The 17,854-nt window shown below is 31.1% G+C and overlaps 1 protein-coding gene across 1 annotated transcript in view; it reads left to right on the top strand.

Moving 5' to 3' along the window:
• Positions 1 to 631: 631 nt before the first annotated feature.
• The window catches only part of atk (artichoke), a 51,785-nt gene continuing 34,562 nt past the window's right edge, over positions 632 to 17,854 (top strand). Inside the window, exon 1 of the mRNA XM_014431205.2 lies at positions 632 to 741. The gene's annotated coding sequence lies outside the window, so the exon portion shown is untranslated. The remainder of the gene's footprint in view (positions 742 to 17,854) is intronic.

The following is a 17,854-nucleotide window of genomic DNA, read 5'->3' as shown; positions in this document are numbered from 1 at the left end:
ATATATATACCTCTGGTAAGTAGGAAAATCGGGTCAAAATTGTTAGGAAATTTAAAACTTTGACCTCCACCCTCTTTCCATAATCTGCAGCAACTTCCGTATGTGTTTATAAAGATATTTTTAGTACGAAATATACATGACTCTTATATTCTTAGAAAGTAATGTCATGATTTATATAAAGCTAATTGAAATATTAAGAAACTAACTAACAGTAAGACAATTTACTGTAATTTAAAATCATTTATATCCAATATTTGAGGGTTTACAAACAACCAACATAATAATTGCATACTTTATGCCGCCAAACGGCGAATTAACGGTAACTTGTCAGGATGTAAACTATTAAATAAATTCCAGCGCAACATACGTAATCTATTGTCTCTGTTGTCCCCGTGCTTGATGACAACGCGTGGTTAACACATCCGGTATTGTGGAGAGCCCTAGAGAAATTTCTCTTCATGTCCATTCATCGAACAGCCCTATCACACGCCATCTTTTCGGTGACATCGCTTTTGTGGATTAGAGACCATATAGCTTCGTGAACGGTTGGCTAACAGCTTCTGGTATTTTATCAACAGAATGGAGAAAGGTCGAAGAGCACTGGAGCGAAGAAGAAGTGGCTGGAGGGAGAACTTGGTGGGGCCTAGTTCCAGTATGTAGGCAGTGGTTGTGCAGTACCAGCGCAATATACCTGGTTGCAAGGACTCGTTTACGTTAGTTACTCAAGACTAAAGCTGTTAGGTATGTTTCATTGGGTTATAACTTGCACATATATGTTTTTAATTTATCGCCTACCTCATATTATCTAGCACTAGTATCACTTGTTATTAGTTTAATATTATTTTTTTATATTTGTAAAACAATAATGATTTATCTCAATGGATTATGCCTAAGAAGAGTGTACAATGAAAAATGGAATGCATCTTAGTTAATGCAGTAAAAGGATCATTTGTTAAGAGATATGAAAATACAAGAAACTACATCGGCTTTCTGAAAAAGAAAAAATTGTACTTTTAAAATTTATTTTAATTCATTATCAAATGCAAACAACCAGTTTTGATTCCATGAAGGATAAATGTTTGGTCATTTTATTGCTTTTCTATACTTTATTTTTATTACTGTTGGTATGTTAATTGCTTATGTTTTTAACTGTGTACTTACTGTCAGGAGCGACGAACCATTTCAAAATCCCAATCCTGAACATGAAACATTATACCTTTTCATTATATAACATCGAAATTTCAATTTTACTTTATTTTTGACGATTTTACTCATGAAAAGAAAGAAGAAAACTTGTATCAACACCATGATCATCCGTGGACTATATAATGTGAGGCTACGAGAGCAAATCTGACCTAACACACAGAATTGCATTTAATGTCGACTAAAAACAAAATTAGTTTAATCATTCAATTACCAAGGAATATTTGAAAATTTGGTTTGCAAAGGAATTAATTTCCATTAGAATGTAATGTATGAACCAAAATATTTTTTACTATGTGAGAGATCTCTGACATTTTTGTTTTCGAAATCCTCTAACATAGTTTTCTATTTTACTTTTTTCACTTTTATGTCTACATTATAGCTATATAACTCACTGCTTCATTGTATTTCTTTTTTTAAAATTTGTATTCTTAACTACCTACCTAAAATATCACGTAACATCTGCACAGGAGCCTTCGTTTTCAAAATTGGAGTTTTCAAGATTTTCTCTTGCCCCCATAGACTCATATCCAAAGTTTTTATTTTATTCTTTTAAGGAATATAGTAATCGAGTAATTTTAATACCCAATATTCTATCCTATAGTAATATAGGATTTTATACTTAATTACTTAGTTCCGATCTAATATATGGCTGATTTCTTCAAAATCTTATTCAAAGATGTCTCGGAGAAAGTTAGGTTTCAACCATCTAGATTTTCCCCTATTTTTACTGAGCCAGTCTCTGACATTTTAATGATAAATAGAAATTTTCGTTCAGTGTTGACACATCGCTGTTACGGAATGGGATATACTAAGGGAAAATGTAAATCTTCAGCTTCAACGCGTTGGTCATTGAAAATCATTTGTACTCATCGTAAACTATGTAATCCCAACACACCTTTACACCTCCGTCCCCACACGTTCCTTGATATCTAAAATTTTTCATAAAATCATTACTCCCATGAATAAAAAGCTATCCTAACTTCGGTAGTGAGGAAGCAAAAAAACACCGTCAAATATTTTGAATCGGAATTTTACAAATACTCTTAAGTGAAAAAGCAAAGTATTTACTTATAATATTTAATATGAGTGTAATAAATTATACTCCTAAAGAAATAAAATAAATTTAAAAAATGTTCATATGATAAATAAGTTTTTTTTTTTTTTTTAAATATCTTTGTTGAAATTTACAACTATATATTATATAATACATTCAGTAAATTTGATCTTAGTTAAAATGGAGTGTTACAGGCGTGTAGAGAAACTACCCATTGGTAATACTCTAATGACATTTTACATTAGCAGGTCACGTGGCCATCTTCTTTTCAGGCGCCCCGGAGAATTGTCAGGAATTGAAGAGGATGTAAGGTTAGAAACTAGGGGATTTGAGTGGTTAGGGAGTTTATAATGAAAGGAGTGATATCTGGTTCGGGCTAGGTCGGTAACATAGGGAACATTAAGGTCTTTATATATGATTTTATTTGTGACAAAGTAAGGAGCATTGAGGATTTTACGAAGTATTTTGAAAAACAAGTTTAATATCATAAAAGTCGTACACTGATCGGTTTAAAAAAAAAACTCGTGATTTTAGGAATAATTGTTTATATTATATGTATTTCTATCATTTTAAGTTAATTTTTAAATTTTGCTATTTCTTACGGTGACAAATTGACTTAAAATAATAAAAATACTTAAATCTTGCTGGTGATAGATTAAAAATTACTGAAAATTGTTTATACCATTTGGTAATATTCACTTCTTATTTATCAAAATATTTAATGTGAGGATAGATAATAAAACTCTCCACAGTAAAAAATGTGTTAATGAAAAATAAGGGTTATCATTATAAAGGTCATACACTAAATTATTGTTATTAATATCTTAAAGCAATTTATTAACTGTCTTAAAATAATAAAAATATTAATTATTGCAGATAATGATATAAACAAATTGCTAGAAGGTTTTTTATGCCCCTTAATGACTTTTATGCCTTCCAGAATACTGTTATATATTTAGAACTATGAATATAAAATATAGACTTGATTAAAAGAATTTATTTTTTAAATAAAATCTTATTTTTTTATACCTGCATAAGATATTTTAAATATTTTTAATAAATGAGAAGTGTAATAATTATTTGGGTTGAAACACTGATATTTTGAGGAGACAGAATTTCACATCACATCATATTTTTTTTACTTGAGGCGAATAGCTTGTTAAGCTACAAGATTTTCCTAAATGTGGAAAATTTATAGTTCAGTTGGAAGCTGTTAAAAATGAATTCGGCAATAATTTAGAATTTTACGAACGTTATTTAGCTGCTTTAAAGCCTACTAAAAATAATGATATTAAAGACAAATTCAACATTTTTTTAAAAGGATTTTTGTTTAATTTAGTATCCTCCAAAAAAGACTTTTCTAACTCCAAAATAGGTTTTGGTTATTACTACCTATTCAGAAAACACATCACGCTTAAAAAAACAAAAAATATCAATTTTATCTTTTTCAGTAGAGAATCTGATTATTGACTACATCCACTTTTTTGTCTGCTTCCTTCTCCTCAAGTATTTAAAAATTAACACCCTATATATCGGTGCGAATATGCAATAAATTAAACTTTAAATTTTTTTTCCCGTAGCTCCTAAACAGTTAGCATAACTTAATTCCTATCATTGTTTCCTATGTAAAATATTTGAAAAATACGATGGTAAAAAGCTTACCACTCCCTGACGGTCTGTAGGCCTCTATGACAGATTTTTCAAAATGCCCACCATGTATTTTTTGGTTTATTGACAACCAACTCCTAAATTAACAAGTAGCTGAAGCATCACTATAAACCAATTAATAGTGCATTTAACGAGCTTCAATTAGAGCCCTAATAATATTCTTTATGTGGAATAATTTTCGAGATACTTTTTCTCCAAAAACTAATTATTTTTTTTCCCAAATAACGAGAAAAAATCATTTTGTAAATATATTTTTCAAATATCATAGAAAATGTTACTCTTAAGGACATGTTCATTATAAACTACTTCATAGTCTATTTAACGATTTTCAAATTGAGCCCTAATAAACATCTATAGATCAAATAGTTGTTTAGATATCGAACTTTTCTCAAGATACTCATTTTCAATGTATGTTTCAAAATTGTTTAAAAATATTTATTAGCTGCGCAGTAGAATTAAAAATTCCTTAGCAATTTAACATATTTTTCCAGGTAATATGATAATTAATTAATAATCAACTTGTTTGGAAAAAAATATTGGTGTTTGAAAAACTATATTTCGGAAATAATTGAACCTAAAGAGTTATACTAGGGCTACATTTGAAGCATGTTAAATACACCATAAAGTAGTTTATGATCATTAATTTCCGAGGATATGTAATATTGGTGATATTTGCCAAAATAAAAACTGTATTGCGGAAATATATTGAACTTAAACAGTTCTATTAGGTAAAAAATAGTATCAAATTTACTCTTCTTTAAAAAAGGATTAACTTTTTACTGTGAATATTTTGTATATTCAATTCATTCATAAGTATAAAATTATATTTCTTTGTTACTGGCGCGGAATAGACTGAATTTAGAAGGGAAGTTAATAGAATCATCAAACTGGAATGATTAATTGTTTCGTTAGATGCCATTGATTAGGGACACAATGCAGTTAAATGGATCAGTAGTTCGGAAACAGAATGTACAAAATGCAAATGTTTCATTACTTCAACATGGCTATTAATTATGCGGCAGTCCTTTTGTTTGTTTTTGTTTTCTGTTCTTTAACAACAGTGTGGCCGACTCTGTATGCTCAATTCCCTAATTAATTAAAAAATGGTTTGGTTTTTTTTTTCTTGAAAATAAGCCATTTTAAAACTGTCTTTTGAGTGACCAACGTACTGTAGGTGTATTTAAGGGAGGGGGGATAAGAGTATACGCCTTTTTACTCCCTCCTCCCTTCCCCCAACAGACTTCTTTAAATTAATTATACAAAATAGTTGTTTTTTTGTTGAAATGAATATGAGTGTGGAAATGGAACCTTCAACCAAATCCTTACTACGTATATGAATTAGATATCATACAATCAAAAAGAGCTGAGGAAGAGGCCTCATTGCCCTTGTGTCATATGCCTAATTGCAAAAATGGACCTTGTTTATACTCTTAGAAATCCGAATATGGCCACCAAAGAAGTGAAACTTTTTCACGAAATCACTGCTTATTTGGAATTATCTCATTATAACGTGCTGATGATTTTTTTTTATTTTCAATTAAACGGAAATAATGAAATCTCGGCTGAAATGAGATCTATCTACAAAAATACATCATTATGGACATCATCGACAATTTGGGAGCAGTTTGTTTTCAAGAGCTACAAGAGGTAAACTACATAAGGCAAAAATTAGGCCAGTGTTTACTTCCTGATCTGAAACATGGATTTTTGCTAAAAATGATGAGCGAGTCCTATGTATATTTAAAAAATTCTTGGACTTATTCATTGCCAACTAAGAAAAAAGAGAGCATGGAGGAGAATACAAAAAAATTACGAGGTGTACTCTTTATTAAAGAAACAATAAAAAAAATAAATTCAATTTATTTTTGAATTATTTAACCACCTGAAGGGTCAGGTGTTCAGTACTTTGAAAGGAAGTACTGTTTCTTGAACAATTGTGCAAGGAGGTGGATGATTCTTTCATGATCACGGTCAATAGCCAGATTTTCCTCCAATTGATTGAGGGTGGGTAAACCGATGTTTACCCGGACCCTCAGGGCTGTCTCACGGCTAAAGTAACAAAATAAATAATTATCTGCCTCAGCTCGATTTGAACCTGAGATGGAGTTAGTAGCCAGTGGCAACCCGGTTCCCATCAAAGGAACCATATTTTGATAAAATGATAAAGCTTGGACACGTCAAAGACGAGGATTGATGCACATGAAATTTTAAGGAAACTGGTCTAGGAGTGGAACATGACCCTCCAAATCGCGATGGGCCGGTGTTTTAAAAGAAGATTCGAGGAACATTAGAATCTACAGAGATAATAGAGACGTCTTAGACGTTTTATTTCAGATGGAAAAAATGAATAACTGTATTATAATTTCATTAGTAATAATTTTATTGGACGAGGCTTGTCGATTAAAACTTGAACGAATGTCATAGCTAAGTCGTGTCAAAAATTGTATTACCCAGAAATTAAAAAGGTTGGGGGAACGAATTCGAATTTATGATATAGTACCGGAACCCGATGTATAAAATATACTTCTCAAAATAATTTTATATATCAAATGGAAGATGGCCTGGGTATATATAATAAAACTCAAATAGTGATAAACAATTTGGATTGAGCCAACGTTTCGCCCCATGTTGCAGGGTTTTGTCAGGGCTAAAAAAGATACAAACACTTAACATAAATAAAAAAGTAAATGAAAAATTAAAAGGGTATAGAATGAAACGTAAAAATTAAATAAGAAAAATAAAAGATTATTTAAAATAAATAAAAACAGATAAAAAGAAGAAATATAAAAGAAAGCACACACTAAGAGATGGAAAAAGGGGATAAGAATAAAATCAAGAGTAAAGGAAGAAAATGATCGAGACAGAAACATTTGTTTGACAAAAGTCGGCTTCACAAGAGTGAACCGTTTGTATTGGGAGGACTGGAGATTGGCAGTTAAGTACATTAAATTTGGAAATAATTTTAAAGTAAACAGTTTAGAAAATTAAAGAAAATATTAAAATTAGGTAAACAATAAATGATAATGTGGAGGAAGAAATTATGTATATAAAAAATATATAAAGGAACACAGATAGAAATCACAGAAGAAATAAAGTTAAAAGAATGGATACAACAAATATAAATGATAAAGAACGACCATATACCAAGTAAACAGGGGTAAAGAGGTATGTAAATTATAGAAAATAATAGAAAAATTTGTAATAAAGTAATGTATGTAAGTATACTTAAGCTGGAAGTAACTTTTACATATGAGTTTCTACTACTTATAATTGGAACTCAGCTCTCTTCAAGCAGTTATATCACAAAGATTTTTCAATGATGCTTCGTTTAGAAATTAGAGGCGAGAAAAAAAAAGACCTTTACTTTATTAAACTAATTGGCAAACTGGTAAGAGTTTTAGAACCGCTTGAAATGTGTTTCCGTACTAATTGTGGCCGAACCTAATTTTTGAAATTAATTGCAGATGTATGTTTTATGGGCTGGATCTTATGTACCAGGCTCCTGTCCGAATAGGAACAGAGTTGTAATTCCAAACTGCATCCCTCGATTATTTTCAAATTGTCCAAATTTAGATGCTTGTTTTAATAAAAATTCTATCAATTTCTTTGTTTAAAAATTTAAAAAGATTCGTATTTAGGTTGTAGTTAAGCGAATTGTTGAAGTCATTCAAATGAAAACATTTATTTTTTTTAACTATTTCCCGAAGAGATGAAAACGTACAACTATTTCAGGGTCGTCGTTACAGGTAACAATTGTGATTCTCCTTATAGTTCCATAATCCAATAAGTTGTAAAATTTGATATTGGAGAATATGCTTAAAACCAAGAAAATTAGTTTAAAACATTATTCAAAAAGGTTATATGTTTATGAATATAATAGTTTTAGGACGGTCGGTTTTACAAAAATCCGATCCAAATTAGTTGATTTTTCCCCTTCCTCCTGTCCTCCAATAAGTTGTTGCAACAATGCCCCTTCTTATGCACTAACACATAAATTTAAAAAATAATCAAATAAAATTAATTATAACTAACGGAAGTATTCCGTCAATATTGTTAAATTTATGTTTATAAATGAAATGAAAAAAAATTAAAAAAAAAAAGTTCTTTAAGAAAAAATCCTGTTTAGTAGTACGTGTCTCTCTTCAGAGAAATAACAGTATCTAGATAATTTGAAGCATTTTTATTGTACTTTTTCTTTACGGTTCTGAATTCTGAGTATGTTGACTGTTACGGTCTGAAAAGCAAGGTCCCTCCAGCATTCAAAGCTTCGGTGACAATATTCTTATATAAATAACATAATGTGTATAATATAACATTGTATGTATAAATAATATAACATTGTTGATACACAGGTCCTTTCTTAACCAATGAAAAGGGCCCACGCTATGAAAGAATCTATCAAGCTCAATAAAACTCGTGATATCAGGTATAATGAATGGGTGACTACTCTACGCGGGCTAAACTCAAAGTAGAGACCGAAATTAGTATTAGATATGGTCGTAAGATTTCTCAAAACCCCTTAAGTCTCTCAAGAAGCATTAAATAACTTATCATTCAATATTGGCAAATATCATCAGATCAGAATAAAAGAAAATTACATAAGTGCGGACCCAGGAACAAAATATCTCATATTAATTGTTTAAAGAAATATATCTTGAATTGTATTTGAATGGTGTACTACCTCTTTTTCGTAAATGTTTTTTAGACTGTTGACGTGAGATGTGGTAACTGTTTTATGTGCTGTGATCATTTTCTGACCCAATGATGCATGAGTAGGCAAAACGTTTACTGGTTAGTTATTTACTGAGATTTGAGATACTGAAAGCTTTAAAATCTTCCAATAATATCCTTATGTCTTAACTTTAATTTTAATTTTCAAAAATGAATTTAGTAATCTTTATTCAATAAGTTACTGTTTAAAGCTTACTCTGTTCCATGCTCCTTAACAATTGTTTGTTTGGAATCGATACCAATAAAGTCAGGTCTACTCCATAGTAATAATCACTTCATATGTAAGAAATCATTTATAATTCATGAAATATTTTAAATTTGTATTAAAAATTTTCTATTGTGGGAGCGGGTAACTCAGTGGTAATGCACTGTGCTATGGCTGTGGTATATAACTTCTGTTATATGCATATTTCTTTGTTTTGTTTTTTCGGTTAGCTCTAGAGACGTTGTAGATCTTTGGCCGCTCGAACCAAACTCCCTCACACCTGCCTCTATTAGGCTACTGCTTTTTAGTTTGCTGCCTGCAGCTCTTTCACATCATTGTTGACTGTCTATCCCTCTGGGTTATATATATATGTTACTATTATTATTATTATTATTATTAAATGAAGAGTTTATTATTATATTTATTTGCCGCATTAATAACATACAATATTTTAATATAAAGTAATAATAATTTTTATATCATAATAAAAATATCTAGTTTATTACTTTACTCCTTAAAAAATATATAATTTGGTTTAAATTCAATTCCATTTTGTATGATTTAGTGGTGTGGTACATTGGGCCCCATCGTATCGGTCTACCAGACCTGTACATAGCTAGAATAGTGGTAGGTACCTTGGGAAAAAAAATATATTTTGAATTATATTGGTGTTCTATCACCCATTGATTCTCCACATGTTTGTATCATGTCAGTATATCACCTACAGCAAATTTACTTGTATATATTTTTGTATAGTTGTAAATAACAATAAATAAATTTAAAAAAAAAATGAATTAAACGTATTCCAAATATATTACTATTGGTCGGGCAGTACTTACATATTAACGCAGTTGATGTCACACAGCAATATTTTTGTTCGTACTCGCACGAAGTTACCTTTGGTTTTCTTGTTGCCTTGTTTGCTGATTTTTGACCACATTTTTTAGTGCTAAGAAGATGCGTATTTGGGATTTGCCGAAAACAGAACCAGATGCAATTTAATTTCTTTAGGAGCGAAATATTTTACCTAAAAACGTACATGTAGCAATTTCCATGGCATGAAACTGTTCTGGTAAACGTAACTTTTGGGAATGTAATTTAAGACAATGTGATCAGGAAGTTGGACTTAAAAATGACACCTGGTTTGAGTTGAGCAGAATTCCATTTTGTTCAGCTTTAAGATTCATATACTGCTGGTGCGAGGAGCTGACATCTGTTAAATTTTGTGAAAAGCAGCTTGATTATCGGATAAAACTGTTATAGACTGGAATAAATACATGCGTGAATTATGTATCTTGGATATGGAAAATAAATTGAACAAGAAGATAGGTGGACCAAATCGCATTGTGGAAATTGATGAAAGTTTTGTTTACTAAACGTAAAAATAATTGTGGTCAAGTATTACCCGAACAGTGGGTGTTTGGTGGTATATGTAGAGAAACAAAAAAATCGTTTGTTGTCACTGTTCCTAATAGAACTGGCTTTCAGTTTTATTCTAACAGTTGGAAAGGTTACCAAACAAATGCAATAACAAAAGCATTTCTACATGCTAAGGTTATTCATAAATACAATTTTATTGATCTTGATAAAGGAGCTCATTTACATAAATAAAATATTTTGAATTTTAAAGTGTTTAGATTCTAGATAAAGTTTTTTATTCTATAATTTGTTGCAAAAACGATTAAGTGTAGATTGGCGCATTAGCAGGCTTTTAATACAATACGTAAGTACCGATCGGGCTATTATCTCTATTATCTGAGCCCTCCTATAGGCTGTCAAGAAGCTATTAAAGATGTCACAATGTAACCCAAGACAAAGATATAATCTATGAGGAACGCCAAAGACAAAATAGAAAAAAAAAACAAAGAAGAGATGTACCACTATTTAACTACGCAGTGATATCTTCATTGAAGTACGTTGAAAATTTTAAATGAGCCATAGTTGAAATAATTTTAAATCATTGTGGGAATATCAATATAACTTTTAGATTAATTACAAGGCAATTTTAAGCGACTTCGCGATGGAACCAACCACTTTTATCTTTATTGTTTAGGGCGGTCATAGGTTTAAAATAAACTTTCATTTGAAAATAGATGTTTTGAGTTAAATTCAGTGGATTGTGGACGATTTTGAGATTTTGATAAACCGGCAGATTTTCGCTACGCTCTCTATAAACAATCCAAAAATAGGTTAATTTAGATCGTTCGGGTTTAATCTTCATGTTGTCAGCTTTTAGTCTATATGTTTCAATACACTTCTTCATATACCCAACGAGATTTTTTATCCATTGTTCGAAGAAATGTTTTGCTTATGAACCGACGAGAATCTCATCTTCTCGATTTTTCGAGATTATTGATTCAAAAAGCTTCTTTTAACGAGGAATACAAATCCTAGATGGAAATGATAACATGAGTTATTTTGAATGTAAATAATGAAGTTACTTTTATTGGGCTTGTTTCACCCAAGGAACTGATTTTTCATGGTTTCAACCCATTACATATAATAAAACTAATTAAACCGAGCAAGGAGCAATAAAGAAAAAAAAATGAAGTCATGAAAAAAGAACATTCGAAAGAGAGTGACTATCATTTTTGAACAAGTCAAAAATAGTGAATGTGAGCTTTCCCGAATGATTATGCAAAATAGTTTTGACGCGTAACTGTTCTCTCAGCTCTTTGCAATAGATATGTGTGAATGTCAATACCTGACAGAGGGGCAACGCCCCGGGCCCTGGAGCCAAAGTTTCCTCTGATTTTCAGGTTCGCTTTCATTTTTCTTTCTTAAAACTATTTCAAAATCTTCTAGATATAACAATAATTATGCAATAACAAAGAAAAGAAATAGATAGATAGATGATGATGAAATAGATGATGCAGCTTAGTTGGCTGTGGTGGAAGAGACCCTGGTTCTTGTAGGCAGTGTAGTGCCATACTGATAATAATTATCGGTATTACATTTTATGTGAAATAATGTCTCGAAAAGAAATTTACGTCGTATTTTTCAAACTTCTTAAAATAATTGGTTCAGTTAATTTTCAATGCCGTGATTCTCACTTTCAGTTGATTGATTCGAAAGATTGAACCCATAATATAACTCTTTATCATCAATATTGCTTCCATAGGGATTACTAAATAGTTATTTAATGCTTTTTCCTAAAAAAAAAATTTGTTGACATAATTTAATCGAAGAGTAATTATTTTTTTAAAATTTTTAGTGGATATAATATCGTTTAATGGAATCAGTGGTATTTTTTCTAATTCTTAAGAAATAGATCAATTGATTGGCATGTAATCATGAAAAAAATTTATATTTTCTGCTCTACGCCCTAAAAATGTTTAATTTTCTTAATAACTTTTTTTTCACAGGAGAAATTGAAATAGCGTAAACCTACCCCAGAAAATCCTGCAAATTTAGCAGTTGTTCAAGCTAGTCCCATCACAATGGGATGAACGATATGGCAGTGCATTAAATACGGACAAGCATATATTGACTTTTATACGACAGATTTATTCACGGTAATTGTCTTGCATTGGCCTTAAAAATAACTCTATTATAAAAATTGTTTATCTGTTCTCTCTCCGCCCCGAAGGTGTGTGGGGACAGAGGTGTCCTATTTCAGATTTCAACCCGGGGTTCAGTACTTCTTGTATTGCTGTCTTAATTTTTTTTATTAAAAAAAACTAGGCCCCTGCTGCATAACTTATTAACGCTATATTTATAAAGTTAGAGCTCTGGGGCTCTACTAAACCATCAAATTCCTCTCACATCCAATCCTTACAATCCAAAATTCTACGTAAAATCCTTGATACTCCTTAATACGTTAATACACGGTCAACCATCTTTAAACCATCGTTAAACCACGGTCTTCCAATATTTTTTAAATGTTAAATGACATTTCGAATGTTAATAAAAGTTTTGTTTTAACTTGTATGTTTTTGCTAAATGGTATCCAATATGCTAAATCCATGATAAATGGAAGTTCTTCAGAAAATATATTCTCTGATTTGGAGAGTCCCGATATCTTACATGTTCTTGTGCACCCACTTTGTTAAAGACGGAATCTAATAAGGTAAGAATAAGACCCTAAGAGTGATTTCTTCACGATGATGGCAATTCTTCAAATACAACGTTTCGGTTTTCTGCTTATCAGGTTCGCATTGAAGACAAATAGAATGATACAGTTGATTAATATCACTGCCGGTTGGTAGAGATCGCTGAGAAGAATGGGCCCGATCAAATGGGGTGTAATAGCCATCTTTTGCAACAATGCTCATTTTCTTGCGTCTCCTTTCATGTAAATGTTTTTCTAAGATTCCGAGAGGCTTCTCTATTACTTCGGTCCACTTCAAAATAGCCAACTTATCAACTGTCATAAAAAATACTACAGAAAATTATTTTATTTTGAAGTATTCAAGATCCCTGCTCATTGCAAAACGATAGTCGAGGAAAGGACTTACCTATCCGCTAATGATCCCGGTATCTGATTCCGCTCCGCTAGGTGAACATCGGCTATTGATGGCGATAAAAGGTTGTGAAACCACTCCCACGGTCTCCTCCATATCTTTCCTAAAGGAAGTTATTTTAAATTTAGATTTCCCAAATTGTGAAATAGAGAAAATCTGTTTGTTTAAGCTGGTTATATTATATTCGGAAAAGGTGATTTGTAGGATCGCTTTAAATTTTAGTTAGGATATTCAAAATATTTAGATACAATGACTTAAGCCTCTCAAAACAAACAGTGATGAATTAACGAGTCAATGTTTCATAAATTCGACGTTCAGGAGACAAAACATAACATCACACATTTCGCATCAAAAGTATACAAATAATCAACCAATTTGTAAATTTCTTACAAAAGTGTTCCTACATTTTTTTTTTTCTAAACCATATGTTTTGTGAGACATGGAGAGGAGAAATATGTGTCCTGTTATATTAAGCACCTACCATTCAAAAAATAAAACAATGATCTGTTGGTATAATGGTACTATAAAATCAGTAAATAGGTTAAATCGTAAAAAACCCACGGTTTGGATTTAATATAAAGCATATGTTTTATCAGTTGTTTTATTTGGTAAAATATTGGATTTGATGAAATTAGTTCTATACAAAATTAAGAAATATTAAATTTACCACAAAAGTGGCCATGTAACTCTTTTTTCCAAGCCGTATAGTTTTGTGTGTAGCTGTGGACGAGATGAATATGAACAATGAATCGCATGCCTAGATTTTACCTCTAAAATGTTATAAAATTGTTTATTCAAAATATTGTAGAAAATCAATTGGCTAAAAATCTCATAAGCTTCTGATTTTAGAAAAAAAGGTATAAGATTACTTTTGCGGAAAATATAATGTACTTTATTCTTATTGGAAGAAAATAGTTGACTTATGAAGTAGATTGTAGAAAGGTAGACTGCGTGACGTTCAATATAAAAATAGCAAAAAGAAAACTATTTATTGTTAACCAATGTTTCGCCCCACTTAGGGCTTCCTTTGGGCTAAATGAAAAGACAACATACAGATATTTTAGAATTAACAAAACATTAAAATAAAGACATTTCAAAACAATTGTTATAATTATAAAGTATATAAAAAAGAATTAATTATAACAATAACAATTAAAATAGCAAAAAGGAAGTATACATGTAGGTGGACATACTCTTCCTAGGATTTAGCCTAGGGGAGTGGGGACATTTTATACCTGACTTCCCACCTTTTCTCATTCCTACTCTGTTTCAATCTGACAGGTGTATTTATTGTTTATTTTTATCAATATTCTTAATATATCTTTTTTACATATTATTATACCTCACTTATACCATACTACTACACCTATCTGTACTACCTTTTACACCTACCTGTTTTCCATATTTATAACTAATTTTAATGAGTAGTCTTCTACAATTTATTAGTCTAGATCTGTATTTTGAAATTTTATTACACCTGGTTATATTTATAAGTAACTTGTTCCCAGTCCACCTACATGTATACTTCCTTGTTATTGTTATTATTAATTATATTTTATATATTTTATAAATATAACAATTGTTATGAAATATCTTTATTTAAATGTATTTATAATTCTAAAATGTTTGTATCTTATCTTTTCATTTACCCTTGAAGTGGGCAAAGTGGGGTGAAACGTCGGTTAACAATAACAATAGTTTTATTTTACTATTTTGATACCTATATATTGACCGCCACCCGGACTATCTTCTTTCAGTGTACTTTATTCTTGTATAGAATTTGGATCACGAAATCCAATAATGTTTCAGTTATAAGAAAAAAATTGATAAAACAATCGGTTTTTGTCAACATCTTCATTTCAAATCAACGATTTTTCCCTCTCAAACTTTTTCTTGTGTAATGGAAGGACGGTGTGATTGACCATTTATATACTAATGACCAGATACCAGACAATGTAAAACAGATAAATATTTTATTTTTTGAACCCACATAGTTTAGGAAAAAAAAGAACCACTCAGATAGAAAATATAATATGCTTCAACTTCCTCAAAATTAAATTTTTCACGAAACTCCTTATATAGATATATACGAAAAACTCATGTGTACGCTTTTTACTGTTTTCACTCACATTTGGGTTTTTCAGGTGAGTTTCTGAATACCATAGTCAAGTTTACCGCTTAGATTTCCCCAAGGTTAGGAGAAGAGAAATTTTCGACTTGTAGGATGTCATACTAGTGACAAAATTTGAAGTTATCTGGAAAATTTTTTATGTTTGTCCTTCACACAATAAGTAGAATATTTTCAAAAATAAATGATCGTTGAAATCATGGTTGGAAATTTTCAACATCGAAAATGAAAATCTTCGTGGTTACTTACGCTGGCTTCGAAAATAAAGATTTAGAGTTTACGTTTAAGGTAAAAAACATTACACTTAAGTCATGAGGACCTGGTTTAACCTCTCGAAGACCAGGAGATTATTTCTATCCTATGTGGATAGGGTCCATATCTGGAAGGCATATGTTAGGACAGGCCTAATCAGAGTTTTATGTAAATATACCTTTGTTTTCCTACTAATCCTACTGGAGCTTGCTCCAGAACAGTTTGAACAGACCAAAATAGCATCGGATCCTTCGCTTTATTTCAATGGAAACATTATTTGTTGCTGTGACCTGAGATCCAAGGTAAGTAAACTCCTGCACTCTCTCACAGATACAGCTTCCTACGACAACTTGTCTTTTCTGTAGTCTGTTCCTCTGGTGTACATATATTTTGTTTTATTTTCATTAATAGCCAGTCCACTGTAGATTTTCCTCTCCTGGAGCCAGAGTCTGGTACCGCCCGATTTCTCGTTCTGCATGCGGGGTCAGCCTTTGGTAGAGGGTCTAGGAGAATATTTTGTAAGCACAGGGGAGCAGCGATACTCCTCTGTAATTAGAACATTCCAATTGTTCTCCTTTCTTATGTAGAGGGCATATTAAAGCACTGTTCCATTGCTGAGGCATCTTCTCTTGAACCTAAATCTCGAGAATCAGGTCATATAGTGTCTTTGTACAGGGCTTCTCTGCCATATTTAAACAATTTTTCCGGCAATCCATCCTCGCCTGGTGCCATATGGTTCCTCTTTTTCAGAATCGCATCTACAACCTCTTTAAATCTGGTGGGTCAATATCCTCTTCTTCATTTCCTTCTCCCGTTCCGGGCTCAGTAACCTGTTCATTCAGCAGGCCACTAAAGTGCCTTGTCCATCGCTGAAGTCTCTCGTCCTTATGGTTCAAAACATTGCTATCTTCTTTTCTGCACGCTTGAATTTTAGGTTTGAAAGGGGCTCTACAGGAATTTAAACAGATAGCACGACCGGGTAATTTTATGTTGTTTTTCTTTTTACTTCATAGCCTTAATTAACATTTAAAAAATAAAATGAAATTCACCGATCTACATTGCAAAAATGGACCCATCGTATTTGCTATTTTATAACATAGTTACTTTTTCCGTAAACATTATAAATTTATAATAAGCTTAAAGGAGTGGACTAGTTAGTAGTAAACGCATGAAATCTAAAAATTGTTTTCTTTCTTCCCAAACACAGAGAAATCTCAGCCCGTTGAAATTATTTCTGCCTCTCTTAGTAATGTCACATACTTCCTCTTGTCCATAAATGTTTTTCTGCTCTTGGGTAAGAGGGTTAGGAACCTACTCGTATTATTTCCTGCACCTGTAATCTAGAACAAGTTACTGTATATGCAGTCAACCATCCAGCTTTCTTCTAACCATCCTCACATTGCTGTTGTAAATGGTATCCATTGTATGCTACATAGTTATCTGAATACATAAATGTATTTAGAATAAATCCCGAAAAAATATTATTGAACAATAAGGTCATTTTTATGGATTCTTATTACCTTCTACCCTCATTTGAGTATCTAAAAAAAAACATTTAAATGATCCATTGTTTTTGTAATGTACTAAATCTATTGTTTATGAAATACACATTAGTGTACATAAGTACAGTATTGAAAAATAGGATAATAAAATAAAAACTAGCAATCATATTTATATTTTATGAAATATCTAAAATTGATTATTTCAGTTTAATAATTGGGTGTTTCAACCACTAGTGCTGTTTACAACCATATCATGAATAAACATACAGCTGTTGTGGCGGTATGTCGTACTAGTAAATTTAAGTAGTACTTAAAATTACAACGCACAATTGCTTTGGGATAAAACTTTATTTCTCCATTTAAAATAACAACAGACAAATTAGAATTTGTTGACACAAATGTATAATAGAGATATTTAACGAATAACTTAATTAACTTAACACTATAGAGCTGGCAAAGATTTAGTTTTACCATTAGTGTGTAATTTTAATAATAAAAACTTATTGAGTCTTACAAAAATAATCTACCATATGATGTCTAGAATGTATGTCTATAGTCAATCTATCAATCAAACTTTTTTTTAAAAATAATTTATTGTTATTTACAACTGTATACACATATATACAACAAGTAAATTTGCTGTAT

This window comes from Halyomorpha halys, unplaced genomic scaffold, assembly GCF_000696795.3.
Source record: "Halyomorpha halys isolate HHAL.00 unplaced genomic scaffold, Hhal_1.1 Scaffold949.1, whole genome shotgun sequence".
Taxonomy (NCBI): domain Eukaryota; kingdom Metazoa; phylum Arthropoda; class Insecta; order Hemiptera; family Pentatomidae; genus Halyomorpha; species Halyomorpha halys.
This window is presented reverse-complemented; position numbering and strand designations above follow the sequence as displayed.